The sequence below is a fragment of the Corvus brachyrhynchos genome, unplaced genomic scaffold (assembly GCF_000691975.1).
Source record: "Corvus brachyrhynchos isolate BGI_N302 unplaced genomic scaffold, ASM69197v1 scaffold126, whole genome shotgun sequence".
NCBI lineage: Eukaryota > Metazoa > Chordata > Aves > Passeriformes > Corvidae > Corvus > Corvus brachyrhynchos.
In genome coordinates, this window is record NW_008239283.1 from 8,435,190 (window position 1) to 8,449,079 (window position 13,890).

The window sequence follows — 13,890 nt, forward strand, 5'->3', positions numbered from 1 at the left end:
AGGGAATTGATACAACTTTTCAGCTGCTGTATAATGGGTGGGGAAAACACAGTTAACTAGAAAGGTGGGTCACTGCTGCAGGCCCTGCTTATACTAGTTCAAATCCAAAATAGTGTTGGTGTGTTTTGCCAGAGGTCATTGTTACACAAGCACCTACTACTTTTCAATTACTCAGGACAGGTAGATGGGATGTAGTATAAAAAGGGGAATGCTGAGTGGAAATTGATTAGTTCGGTCCTAGAATATATCTCACAAAAACTCAACAGCATTTTCCACAGGAGCACTACAAGTAGGTACTATTTATAGTTTGTGCTCATTTTGTGCTGTCTGAAGCTAGGAAAAGTTTCCACTTTGGAAACATTGTAGTTTCAGTTTGGAAAATAGAAAGGCATTTTTAAATTCCTTATTGAAAATTAATTTTTTATTTTGACAGAAATATAAAATGTTTCTCTCTGATTTTGTAGAATGATGGACCCAACACAGAGTTTTCCAGAACAACCAATCTTGTCCCATTGTGTTGATTCATTTCCCTTTGGTCTGTCTGGCAAAGACATAAGGGTCCAGAAAATGTTTTTCCAGGGGAAGTGTCAGTTTCAGTCCTTCAGACAGCTCCCGGGCTGGGAGTCCTCTGAAAGAGAGGAGATGTGAAGGAGGCTGCAGGAACCAATCAATCAAGTGGTGCCATTAGCAGACAACAGTCTGCAGAGACGTGTTCAGAAAGCCCCAGAAGTCCCCGATACACTGTTCCTTTGCAGGTTGCTATACTGAGCATAGATTTGGTCATCTCATGGGGGACAATGGGATCATATGGCCTAATTCGGCTGCTGGACAAAAATACACATCCAGAGGGACTGAGTGCCACAGTGCCTAGAGAAAAAAGGAATAGTCAGGTGCTCCTTGTGCTCCAGAGCAAGTCTCTCCTGTACCTTGGGCAGTCTAGAGGCAGAGGAATGTTACTTTATTGAGAACTGTTTGAGTGCCTATCAGGGATCCTAAAAGCCCTGTGAGTTTGTGCGGCCTCTGTCAAGTTTGATCTTAAAATTTGCTTGGACTTCCAGTACTTTGGTTCGTGGCATGGCTGCTGCAGGCTGGGGGTCATTGGCCTGTAAAAGCACTGGCCCTGTTGGCTGTTCTGCTGGTGTCCTGCAGTGTGAGCTGGCGGGGAGCCGAGCTGCCGACAGGACCGGCAACACAGGCTTGGCCCCCTCACATCCCTTCTTTGAAAGGCCTGGCAAAACCCAAAGACTGGATGTGTCAATGTCGACAGATCAAGCTGTAATGTCAGGAGAGAGTCATGTTAGAAATTTCCTGGGCAGAGCTGCTGACTGCATCCTGGGTCTGGCTAAGAAACAATGTGAAAGGTGAACTTGGCTCAGTGGGTTTTACTTCTTTGATCTTCCTTGCCCAGAGTGGTACATTCTGCACCAGAATGGTGCAGCTGTACTCTTTGGAGAAAGAATAGGAATTTTCTTTAGCTTAAGATGTTTGCAGTCATTTCCTGTCTCTCCTTGAATTCTTTTCATATTCATATTCATATTCATATTCATGGGTTTAGTGCTAATGAGAACCATAACTATATGTTAAAAAGATCATCTGTCCCTTAAAATGTCTCTTGGAATAGCCAAAGGGGGGAAAAAAAGTAATGAACAACAGCTCCCTCTGAATTTTTGACTCATCTAATCACCTAAATTAATAAGTGTTAAAGAAAAGTGTGCAGCTTGGTGTGACCATCCAGGGCACTCTGCCTGGCTCCATGACTTACCCTGCCTTGCCTGTGTACCCGGTGTGCTCTGGTGTGGGATTGTGCTCTGTCCTCAGGTTCCTGCCACAATTAACGCTGTGTAATCAGACTGAATTCAGGATGAATGTTGGCTACAACAGAAAACTATTTCCAAGCAGCTGTAGGTCTAGTTTAGGCCCTTTAGGATCCGACTTTCATCTCCAGTATCTCTTACACCTCTTGAAAGTAGAACCTAGAGCTAAGTATTGTCTTCAAGCACTGTCCCGGGCCCTGCCTCTGTGACCTTCCATGCATATGTACATGCTTTTGGTGACCGTCTCAAGTTAATAGTCATGGCTGTTTGTGGAAAAGGCAGGAATGAAAGTAGTCCCTAACTCCAGGGTGTACTTGCCAGCAACGAGGACTAGTGTTTGGGAGGCACCAGCTCGTAAGTTGGGGTTCCCCCCTTCCCCCAGCTGTGCCACTGGCTTGCTGTAAAATCCTTTGCAAATCATTCACCTTCTCTGGAGGTTCAGTTTAGCTTTTGTACAGCAGGAACAATGATTCCTTTCAGCTCTGCCTCCACAGTGGTGGTTGCACAGGGCTAACGAGCAGTAATGCAGCCTTCAGGGAGCTGCACTGCTGAAGCCACTCTAGCGAGTGTTTTGTGCTAGGAGAAGAATGGATCCTTAAAATATTGAATCAACAATCGCTGGGTATATATACCCCCACTTCTGGATTAAATACGCTGAGTGATTTAGGGCTCTATTATGTCTTTACCTCTTTTGTTTATCTCATGTTCTCATCAATCGGAGCTTCACTTTAGACCATGATAAAGCACTTTAACCATGCCTTTACTGGCTATAGTTGTTAGGAAATCTTCTGCATACTTTTAACCTTTTTTAAATAGTGATTCCATTCTCACTTTCTGAACTATCTTGACTTTTTTTAAAGGGAAGCAATAATGAATTTCCATATGGGTTATACCTTGTAAAAAGATTATCTCCATTTGCTCTTTTTAGAAACTTTTCAGAAGGGAAGGCACTGTCCCAATGCACAGAAGCAATTTTTCTTTTCAATGGATCCTGTGACTCAAATCTAAACCTTTGCTCTCAGAGGAACACTTTTCAAATGTTTACTTACTGCTTGATTCCTGATAGGCAGTCTGGAAAAAAAAAACAGATGAGGTGTTACTCCTGAAAGTTATACTGCTTTATATTGTTTGAAAGGCAGAGATTGAACTGATTTGTCTAGCAGCTTGCCTTTTCTCAGCTGGGGGAAAAAGTTCCTTTGTAGCTCAGGCTTTTATCAACAGTCCAGTAAAAGTGTTTTATATATATACATAAAAAAATCATACAACATATAAAGCCTTTTATCTTGATGGCCCCAAAGTAGTTGACAAATTTGTCAAGTAATTTGTCAACTACTTTCCTCAAAAGTTATTTCTTACTCCAGAAAGAGATCATGGAGGTATTTCTGTGTTAGGTGAAATTATTCTTGTTACTAATAGCTTTGAAATAACAATCAGACTTGTAACACATGCATTACAAAATTTTAATCTATGAATTTTAGAAATGTTTTCTTAGTCCTTTTTCCTAGCTGGAACAGATTGTTGTGTATGAGCAAAAACTGCATGCTCCTCTCTGGTACCCCTGTACCCATCCAGGCTTGGAGAGGAGCCTCTGTGCAAGGAGTGAGTTGTTTTCCAGGGGCCCCATGAAGTTCTTCACAGCAATTTGCCCTTTACCTCACTGGTGGCACCATGACCTTCCATGGCCACTATTTCCATATAAGCCTTATATATGAGCAGTGTTTGCCTCTTCTGGAAGGGCTCTGGATACACATCCCATGTGCATACACACTGCATCTGTGAGGCTTCATCAGAGGGTCCTCTTGGCTCCTGAACCTTTCCCCTGTGCAAATCTTTGGCTACCTTGTGAGCAAACTGGTTGCAAGGTGGCTGAGGGTTCTATGAAGGGATCCATAGCGGGATGTGTTAATGGAGTCAAGTGCTATTTATTGGCTCCAGTGGATTTCACTGCGCCCTTGGCGCATTCGTGCTTCCTGTATGAAACTTGGCTGAAGGAGTCAGAACTGCAAGACATCATCCCAAATTCCAGCTGGGATGCGTAACTTGGCTACATGACACTCTCCCCTCTTTGCCCCCCTTAACTACTTCCCATGTTAAATAGTTTCTCAGGACTCAAAGGGGAAGGAGGAAATAATCTCCTGGCCAACGATTCTTATAAGTAGAAAAATCACATAAATAAATTAGCAATGATTAATAGTAAGAAATTGTCACTTGTCTCACTTGCCTGGAAGTTGTAGCTTGCTGAAATGACAGTCTTGTGCGTTGGGGGCTTGGGATGCAGAGAATGAATGATGGGGATAGGGATTTATTTTATATATATTTTCAAATTGAAAAAAAAAGTGTGATTTATTTTCTTTTGCTGCAGCCTGCTCCAAATTTTCAGTTTTACATTAATAGCTGTGGGAACAGCAGTTCTTACTGCCATATACTTTAGCTATTAACACTGTGTCTGGTTTGACAGTACATCTCTCAATTTATTTTTTTTATTCCCTTGTGATCATAAAATATGTATCAGCCTTCCTTTCTAATCTCCTTTGGCATGTCCAGCTAGTTATTTTGTGTCTTTCTTTCTTTTGAATTTGATTTTTCTAACAACATATACTTAATCAGAAAAAACCAAACCAACTGTCTATTAAAACCCCCTTTCTTTTTAAATTTGAAATTTGATTGAATTAATATTTAATGGAATGATTTCTCCAGGAGCCCTTAACAGCTTTCTACCCCAAATGTTTGCTTCACTGATATTTTAATTGCTGTAATAATCAGCATTCCAAGTACGAGGTCTTTCCTCTAGCTCAGTAAATCCATACTGGCTGAGTAAAGCATGTCTGTGATTTATGTGCAGATAAACAGCTTTGGATCCTATCCAATCACTTCATCAGTTTTAATTCGGCTGCCTAATCAGTAGCAAACAGGAGGGTTGGTTTTTGCTGGTTTGGTTTGGTTTTTGTTGTGTTTTTTGGTTGGTTTTTTTTTTCCTTTATTTTGTTTTTAATAGGGTTGGGGGTGTTAATACAGGATTTGGCATGTTCCCCAGAATGGGACAAATAGCTCCCCATTTCTCATCATCTTTGTGTCAAAATCAGCTGTAACTTTCTGAGAGAGTTTATAAGAAGGGGATGAGATGCCAAGCCATGCCTTTAGGCTTTCATTGGTATCTAAGGAACCAGGCAGATATGCAGTCTGAACAGCGAGTCTGCTCTTATCTCATGGTTTATAAAGGACATCCCTCAGATGCCTGAGAAAAGTGGAAGAGCTCATAGAGAAGCAGATTTTGTTTACTGTGTGTGTTTAGGGGTTGATGCCTTCAAAATCATTTCCACAGCAATTATGTTGCTGCAATTGCTGTTTCTTACTCGACAAAGTGGCTTGGAAGGGTTCTGGGAGGCGGAGGTGGCACTGTGGGGCGCAGCTGTGCGGGGCTGGGACAGGAGAGCCCACTCACCCCTCAGCACCCTCAGCCTATCGCTCGCAGTACGGGTCAGCCACGGGCACAGTACTGTACAAGCCAGAGGGCTCCAGACGACTCCAGGCTGAGGCTCTTCGATTAAGGCTTGTGACCACAGTTCCTGACCTCATTTTTGTCTACAATAACCTAAGCAAATGCCTGCTAAGGTTAAAACACTGGACCATTTACATTATCATCTATCAGTGCCGTGTGTCCAGAGGTGAAGCATTCTCTGATTTATAAGCAGCCTCTGAAGGATTACAGAGAGCAACCCCATTTTGGACATCATATCTAGGGCAAGCAATGCCATCTGTAATAACAAAGCTTACCTAAAGAGCTTAGTGTGCTTTGAGTAGTAAACCATGGCCGTGTGTCTGTGAACCTTGTCAGCTTTCCTGGCTGCCTTCATTTCAGTGTGTAACTGTGCCTGGCCACTTCATTTACACTGGGAAACTGTAAGAGGTATTAGTAGCTCTTCTGTGTCTGGTTTTTTCCTGTTTCAGAGCAGCACTTGCTATGCAAGGATGGAGCAGGCTTGGGAAAGCTGTGCTAGGCTGTGTGGGCACCACTGGACTGTTTACAGGGCAGATTAATGGGGAAGAGGACACTAGCATTGCTACTGTATCTTCTTGGGGGTTCACATCATAACCCAGCTGACACATGCCACCTTTTTCCCATGTCAGGTTAAACCCTCCCAGCTCTGTGCTTCACTCTTACCAAGAATCTCAACCAGAGCTGCTCAATTCAAACTTTTTTGGCTCAGCCTTAACTCCTTGCACACACCCATAGCTGTAGGGGCTTTAAATAGACTTCTGAATCATCATGAAATTCAGAGAATTAGGCTATGCTGGAGGGGAAGGGCAGGGCACTGGGTACATGGCATTTTGGGATTAGTTCTCTGTGCAGATGTGGGTGTCCCAAGGGACCTTGGGTGAGGTGTGTAATCCATCTGCAGTGTTGGATTTTCTATAGCTTGCAAAAGGGCAATAACACCTCCTTTCCTTTGACTGGCGATGAAGAGAGAATAAAATGCATTAATGAAGAGAAGACGTTTAGACCCAGTGGTGGTTCTGGTATAGCTCCACCTCCACTACAGCACACACTGGGCTTTTTATTTGTAATGCTTGAAGAGTTTTCAAAAATGATTTGGCAGTGTGTGTGGAGGGGGAAATCTGGCCATTATACTGTTACTTACATTACGCTGCTTCTTTTTAATTGATGACAGCCCTGTGGAGGGACTACCAGGCTTGGGATTCTCCTGGCTTTTACTGAGCACAGTCTATAGGTTTGGTTCTCTTAAACTCAACAGGAGCTCTGAGCATTCCTGTTAAAATTGATGGGAAATGAAACTTCAAGAGTTCTGAAAGATGAAGGCTATCCCATCTGTCTATCTGCTGCTTTAATGGAGAGATGAGAAAGGTTTCATGCTGTAACCCGAGAGGGAATTCAAATGTCTGAGAAGAAATTTCAGGAGAAGGCTCAGTGTCTTGCAGATCAAAGGGTTCGTTTAGGGAATCCTCTATTCTCTAGCCAAAGGGGAGCTATTATGTTTAGAGAGGCAGTGTGCAGACCAGAATTCTTCTGCTGATGAAACCTAGAGTTTGTGCTGTCCAGTGGCTTACTTTATAGAAAAGACTACCTACCAGTCCTGGAGTTTAAGCTAACAGATGGATCTTGTTTTCTAACAAGCTGGTATGCTGGGCTCTGAGCTTCCTCCTGGGATATCACCAAAGAAGCATTTCCACTGTCACCATTTTAAAGAGCAGGAGTTAGCTGACAGTGAAGACTGAGTCCTTTTGGTGGGTGCTCTGTCACCCCTGCGTTCCTTTGGGTGTCCCACCTTCAGGATTCAGCCCTGGCAGAACAGCTTGCAGAAATGTTTGCATCTTCATCCCTTTCTCGTGGCTTCTTCCATGAGGAAAGACTGATAGGAGAAGGAAGGAAATGTGAGAGTCTGTATGTGTGTTAATCTTAATACGTTGAAAGAGGGGACTGTGAGTGCCTTTTCTGTGTTATGGAAATGGAATGAATGAGGTTTCTTGAAGGAAACAATTGCTTCAGTCCTCTCAGTGAATGGCATGACTGGTTCCTCTGTTTCTGCAGTTTGGTTTTTTTCAGATGGTGCTACATTTATTGTGACTTTCCTTTATCATTTTTTCCCTATTTTCCCTTTTTACCCTCCCTTTCCCTTTTTCCATTTCACTTTTCCTGATTCATACTGTATAGAAGCCATTGTCCAAAAAAGAGTTACCAGGGTGGTAAGAAGTCTGCCTATGGCTAAAGTCTGATGGCCTGTCCCTGAGTGCAGCACCTTAACCTACAGAAGCCCTCTGGCATTATATAGAGTTTTGTCAGACCAGATAGTAGTTTCCCTGGAAAAAGCATTTTGTCATTTTAGTATCTCTATTCCTTGTCTATGATGTAGCGTTAGCAGCAGGTGCTCCTTCTCAGGAGCACAGTGAGGAAAAACCCATCTGCTTTGTGAATGCTCAGACATTGCTCTAATGGAAGCCATGTAAATAACTAGATAAATTATTTCACTGAGATTGTCTGTCGAGCATAATAGGTAGCAGGGTCAGAATCTCTTTGCAGTGATTCATTTCTTACTGGCTGAGTGGGATTTTGTGCTCACAAGCCACTGTACAGAAATGTCCTCCAATTTTGCTGTCTCTGTCTTTTCCCTGCCTATACTTCTAGCTCTTTGATCTCTTGCTAGTGAGCTCCAGGGAGCAGGGACTACCAGGGCCGATGTCTGCACTCTGCTCAATGCAAAGAGTTCAGGCACAGGGTAAATTATTATAAAATAATAAATTATTACAAATAAATAAATAAAATAATAAATTATTACAAACTAATCTAGAATTTGTTAAATTTATCACAATTTTTTGCCTCTTTACTTTCATGAGACTGTGATGGAATTGTGGGGTTTGGATAAGACATAAGGGTGAAAATAGTGAGAATAACCTTTCAGATGTGGGTTTCTTGAGCAAATTTCTTCATTCTGAGCTTTGCTTTTGGTGTTTCAAAGAGGGGAATAGGGGCTCACAGCCAGTGTGCAGGCTCTCCCCTGCCACGCCTGCTGTGAGACTGGGGGCAAATTGTGTAGGCTGCACTCACATATCTTCATCTGGCTGCAGCTCCTGGATTGACTTGAGAAGTTCAAATAATTCTTGACTAACGTGAGCACATATGTAGTTCAACTGGCAGAATGGAAGGTGAAATGAACTCCAGCAGGAGGGAATGATGGGGCACAGTGATGGGTGGTGGGGACAGGAGTGTCCCCAAAGAGAGCGCTGCAATGAGATATGTGTTCACAGCCTACATTTCTCACTGGTGTAAATCTCCCATTTGGAAACTGGGACAAGAGTGATTTCTTGTCTCTTCTGTGAGGATGAAGCATTTAGGATTATGAAAAGTTCAGACAGGGCTGCACAATTTCTCAGTCAGATTGATTGTGTTAAAATATTTATCGTTTCCACAAACATTTGCTGCTAGCAGATCTGTGGGCTAGGATTTTTGCAGAAAGCAAATAATTGCAGCTGAAGCTAGTGTTGGAGGACCTTCAGGTGAGCATTAAAAAAAATTTTTACACTGCTTTGTGGTTAAACTTAAATAATATTTTCATTCTATTTAATTTCTGAATAATGTCAAAATTCTTCCCCATCTGGTAGAAGATGCAATTAGAAATATCCACTGAAGACTTGTTTTCTGATGTTTCCACAGGTCACTTAAGATTTTCACTGGAGCATGACTTCGAATATGACACTTCAGTAATGCAGAAGCTGTAAGTAAATATTATCATGTTTGCAGCCCTTGTTTAAGAGCTGTGTTTACACTCTTTTCAGAGCTTTGCTAGAACTCATCTTTGCTAGACTCCATCTACCTCACAACAAGCTTGCAGGGAAGTCACTGAGAGATGACATGGTTTCAAAGTCGATCATGCCATTTTAGATGCTTTGCTTTATCAGCTTCTTGTTTAATCTAAGAACTCCAATAACTCTTGCCTAATCTGCAGGAAGAAAGCCCAAGACATCTGTATTGCAGGAAGTGTCACAAGCAGACAAAATTAAAAATACCTCATTAGCATCTACGATCAGTGAATAAAATGCAATGATACATTACCAAAAGCTGGTTCCCAGGCCACAGGACAAAGGCCAAGGCTTGTGATACCACTAATTAAAAAGGTCTACTAAAAGAACAAATGGACCCTAAAGGCTGCTGATCTGGTCATGTATTTGTTGGCCTTTGGTAACTTGATGTCAGAGTTCAGTATCTTAGGAGTCTCATCACAGAGGTAAGCTTTTGGGCAATTTCTTGTTGTGAATGGACAAAAAGGATACAGTTTCCTTCTCTTTCTCAACTTTTTCCATCTTTTTTGAAGGTGAATTAGTAAGCTGCTAATTTTGCTATCTCTTTTCTGAATTCTGCATTGTTTTTCCTAATCGATTCTCTCAGATCTGCTCAATCTCCATTTAATTCAGTCAGCTACTCAACATCCAAACCTTTTGTAATAAAGAGAGTGCTAATTTTTCTGTTTATTTCAATTGTCTTTTGTCAGGTGTTATCATATAACTCAGTCATCCGGCATTGGAATTTGTAATTTAATCAATAAAGAAGGCCATTTTTCTCAAGGAGATCAAGGAGGAAAGATCTTGAGGAAAATGCACAGTGAAAGGAAAGTGAAGAACAAAAAAGGGTGATAGGAACTGTGGTTGACATTTAATAGCTGCACACCTTGGTGGCTATACTTGCCTGGCAAGTAGCAAGCAAAAGAGATACCAGTACTTTAAAATTAATGGATATAATGATTTTGCCTGTGCACTCATCTTGCAAAATCTAGAGGGAGAATCATGGATAATACTTAAATTGCACCTTGCACCATCTTCAGGTGTTGGCAACCCTGTACATGAGCAGTACTGTTCACAAGAGCAGTTTGATATCAAGAGAGACACCAAGAGAAGAAACTTTGCTGTGTGAGCTCCTCCAGCCTTTCTGCTCACATGGCTTTTTATTGCGTTGCTGTTGCTTTAGACAAGGGTAGAGGAGGGATGATCTGTGGCCTCCCTTGATGTGATCACTGAGGGGCTCAAGGCTTTGCAGCACAGGGATGCCCCTGCCCGCAGTAAAAGGTGACTGTGGCCTGTAAACCTGCTCTGTCCCTGCCTCTGGCTTTGCTTGCAGGCCTTCTGCTGCCCCAAAGGTAGGGGTGTGTCTTGGGGTGACCTTATGATGTGTATCCCATATCGCTGCCTATGCCCAGAAATTAATTATTGGCCTTTCTATGCCTCTGAACTGAGCCTGAGAGGGGGAAGAAAAAACTGAGCAAAACTTTCTCAAAGCAGTTTGAAACTTGTTCAAGGTCACATAAAGATAGCAGGTTTTTTTTTCCAGCTGGGGCAGGGGGGGGAGCGAGGAAGCACCCAGGCTGGCATTTTTTTTCCAGTCAGTTTCTGGCCAGTTTTTTTCGGCAGTTCCTTGTTCTCTGGAGAGAGGCTGAGAGCTGAACTTTTCCTTCTCTGGAATTTCGGATTTTCTCCCTTTTCTACTGGACTGCCTGATTGCTGTAACATCAGAGCACATCGGGAGGACTTTCCACCGGGCACAGAGGGCCTGGCCCCGGCCCAAGCCCCAGCTCCGAGGAGACCAAAGGGAGGACTCGAACACTTTCCCAGGTTTTTCCTCTACAGCGAAAGATTTTACCATTTAACATTATTTTCCTTTCCCGTGTGCTTGGTAAATAAATAGTTTTATCTTCTTCACTTTCCTTCGAGGAAAATTTATTTTTTTTCCCGAACCTGGTGGGGGGAGGGGTGGTTGTGCCTTCTCTCAGAGTATATATATATTTCTAAATTTGGCCAAACCGGAACAAATTTAGTGGCGCCCAACGTGGGGCTCGAAGGAAAGTGAAAAAACTTGTGCTAATTACATTTTGGAGTAAAGTAGTCACCATGCTGGCTGAGTTCATAATGTCTCTCTGGCTCGATGTACTCATGTCTTTCTGGTCCTTAGGTGCTGCCCCAAAGGTAGGGGTGGCACTGGCAGGATGAGGGGATGGCTATTCATTGGTAGCAGCGAGAGCTGTCCTGGTTTCCTGCCCTGGCCCATCTGAAAGAGCATCTCTGCTCGTTCTGCTGGAATTAGGAGGTGTGAATTTTGCCCCAGGGGTGCAGTTTATTTTGCATTCAGCCCCTGGAAGACATCATGCCTTTTGCACACTGCCAGGCAGCTGTGAGCAAGGCCTGCTTGGGAGATTAAATGCCCCACTGGAGAAGCACTTCAGCTGGGTCACAGCTGGGAGTCTTTCCTTGGCCCCTTGACTTCACAGCAAGATTGCCTGGGCAGATCTCAAATATCAGGCTTCTGTAGAGTCAGCCATGGTTTTGCTGATAAATTGCTTATAAGTATTATGGTCTCAACTTGGCAAAGTCTGCAAAACACAAGATGAAAGGTATCAAAACTATTCATTCAGAAAATGTTAATATTTAAAATTACAGTAAATCGTTTGGTGTTCAAGGCAGGTCACAGTGCTCCTTTGCTTATGTCTCTCCCAATGCCTGGTTGTTAGTGCTGTAGCCACATTTTCTGCAAATCAAACATTGAGCCAGCTATTGAAACACCCATCTTGTAGGATTTTTAGAACGTATCTTTTAGTTGAAGCAGGTATGTTAGTAAAGAAAGACTTAATAATACAACATTTTGGAGAATTTTTAATACATGATGCGTCGCATTTGTCTTGAAGATTTTAGTACACCCCTTGAATGCTACTTCAGATTGAATAAACAGTATGTAGAGAGTCTTCAGGTGCTTATTTTCAACCTGCATTGACAAACCTTTCCTGTGGTAAGCACATAGTTTCTTAAGTGTCTCAGTTTGAGACAAATTTAGGGGGAAATGCTCTGGAAGGAACATCTCCTCCACAGAAGGCAGATTTCAGCATTCCCTCCCCCACCGATACGAGAGGAAATTCTTAGAGGAAAGTGAAAAAAACTATTTATTTAACAAACAAAGTGCCAGCAGGGCACAGGAAAAATGAATAACTCTTAAAATATTAAACCTCCTCGATGCAGAGAAAGCTGGTGGATTTAGAGTTCCCTCTGTAGCTGGCTTGACCCCTCCCGAGGGGCTGGGATGCAACGTCCCCGCAGCCTCTCTGCTGGTCCACGGGTCCGATGATCTGGTTCTTGGATCACAGCTAGGCCAAACAGTTCCAGAAGAAGAAGAAGTTACCAGACGATTTCGGTATGCTGGTATGCAGTCCTGGAAAAAACCCTCTTGCCTCAGCTCACAAGCTGGCTAGAAGCAAGAACCCACTCTCTCCCGCTTCAAGTAGAGCCGAGCAATACAGGGGAGTGAGTCCTTGAACACAAACCGTGCTGAGGAATTTTCCCGGCTCCCCCTCAGACCCAACTTAAAGCTGCAGGACCCATTTCTGGGCAATAAGCAGACAATAGGGAAACAGAGTTTTATCATAAAATCACCCCAAGACAATACGACAATAAGAGAATCAAGTATAGAGCTCTACAGTAAATAATCTTATTTTCCCCCACCTTCCATCCCCAACAACACTCTAAGCACTCTACAGTAAAAGCTGTCACTTAACTGGGATAGGGTCTTACCTCAGGGTCTATTAAGTAATAAATGTCATGGATTGAAGAATGCCTGGACAAGTGTTGCATTGGAAGGGGCTTCCCGCAGAGGAGGTGGAGTCACCATCCCTGGAGGTGTCCAGAAATGACTGGATGTGGCACTCAGTGCCATAGTCTGGTTGACAAGTTGGAGGTTGGTCACAGGTTGGACTTGATGATCTCAGAGGTCTTTTTCGGCCTAAATGATTCTGTGATTCTGTGTGAGTCTGTGAAATGAAATGGAGATGAAAAATTGAAATGGCTTGATCCTAAATTCTCAGCCACTCTTGAATTCAAGTCCTGCTCCTGTTTTGCACAGCTGTACCAGAAAGTTTTGGACAAGAAACGTGTGGAGTGTGCCAATGAGACAGCTACAAAATCTACAGAACTGCAACTGGATGACAAATCACTGCCTCTGCCCTTGGAAAATATCACAGAAGCCTTCTCTTATATGAGCAATATTGTAAATATTGTTCATCTTTTTTTCATAAACCTGTGTTTGAGTCTTTTCTCCAACCTTTCAACAGTGCCAAAGGATTACCAAACATGCACCATATGATTGTTTATGATCCCTGGTTCCTTCTTGTGCATTCCAAATAATGTCATCAAAGCCGGTGCTGTTCTGCCTGTCGTATTTGGCCAAATATGAGAGCAGAGTTTCTCCCACAGAGTAGCTTAATGTGCTGTATTTGAAGATTGACTTTTGGAGCAATGACTCTTTGACTGGCCAAAGCAATCAGTGTTTTGCCTAGCCAGACAGCCTAGGGAACCCAGCTCTAAGAAGCTTTCTGATGAGAACTGTGGCTGAAGACACTTCTCAGGGCTGATTTAGCACTCAAGAGCTCAGAGCTCTGTGGAACTGGAGCTTCTTCAAAAGTAAGCAGTGGCACATGCAGATTGCCCCTCTTGTCATTCCCACAGTAATGACTTCCTCTTTTCACCTAAAAAAGAGAAAACCATGCATTATACATTAGTCCTGCTTTACAGTGGTATTTTGCACAAAATC

The 13,890-nt window shown here is 42.8% G+C and overlaps 1 protein-coding gene across 3 annotated transcripts in view; it reads left to right on the top strand.

Annotated features, from left to right (window-relative positions):
• Window positions 1-13,890, top strand: part of SEMA5B (semaphorin 5B) — a 216,500-nt gene that overhangs the window by 22,053 nt on the left and 180,557 nt on the right. For all 3 annotated transcript variants that reach the window (XM_017740237.1, XM_017740238.1, XM_008638244.2), the window contains exon 2: window positions 8,983-9,043. The gene's annotated coding sequence lies outside the window, so the exon portion shown is untranslated. The remainder of the gene's footprint in view (window positions 1-8,982; window positions 9,044-13,890) is intronic.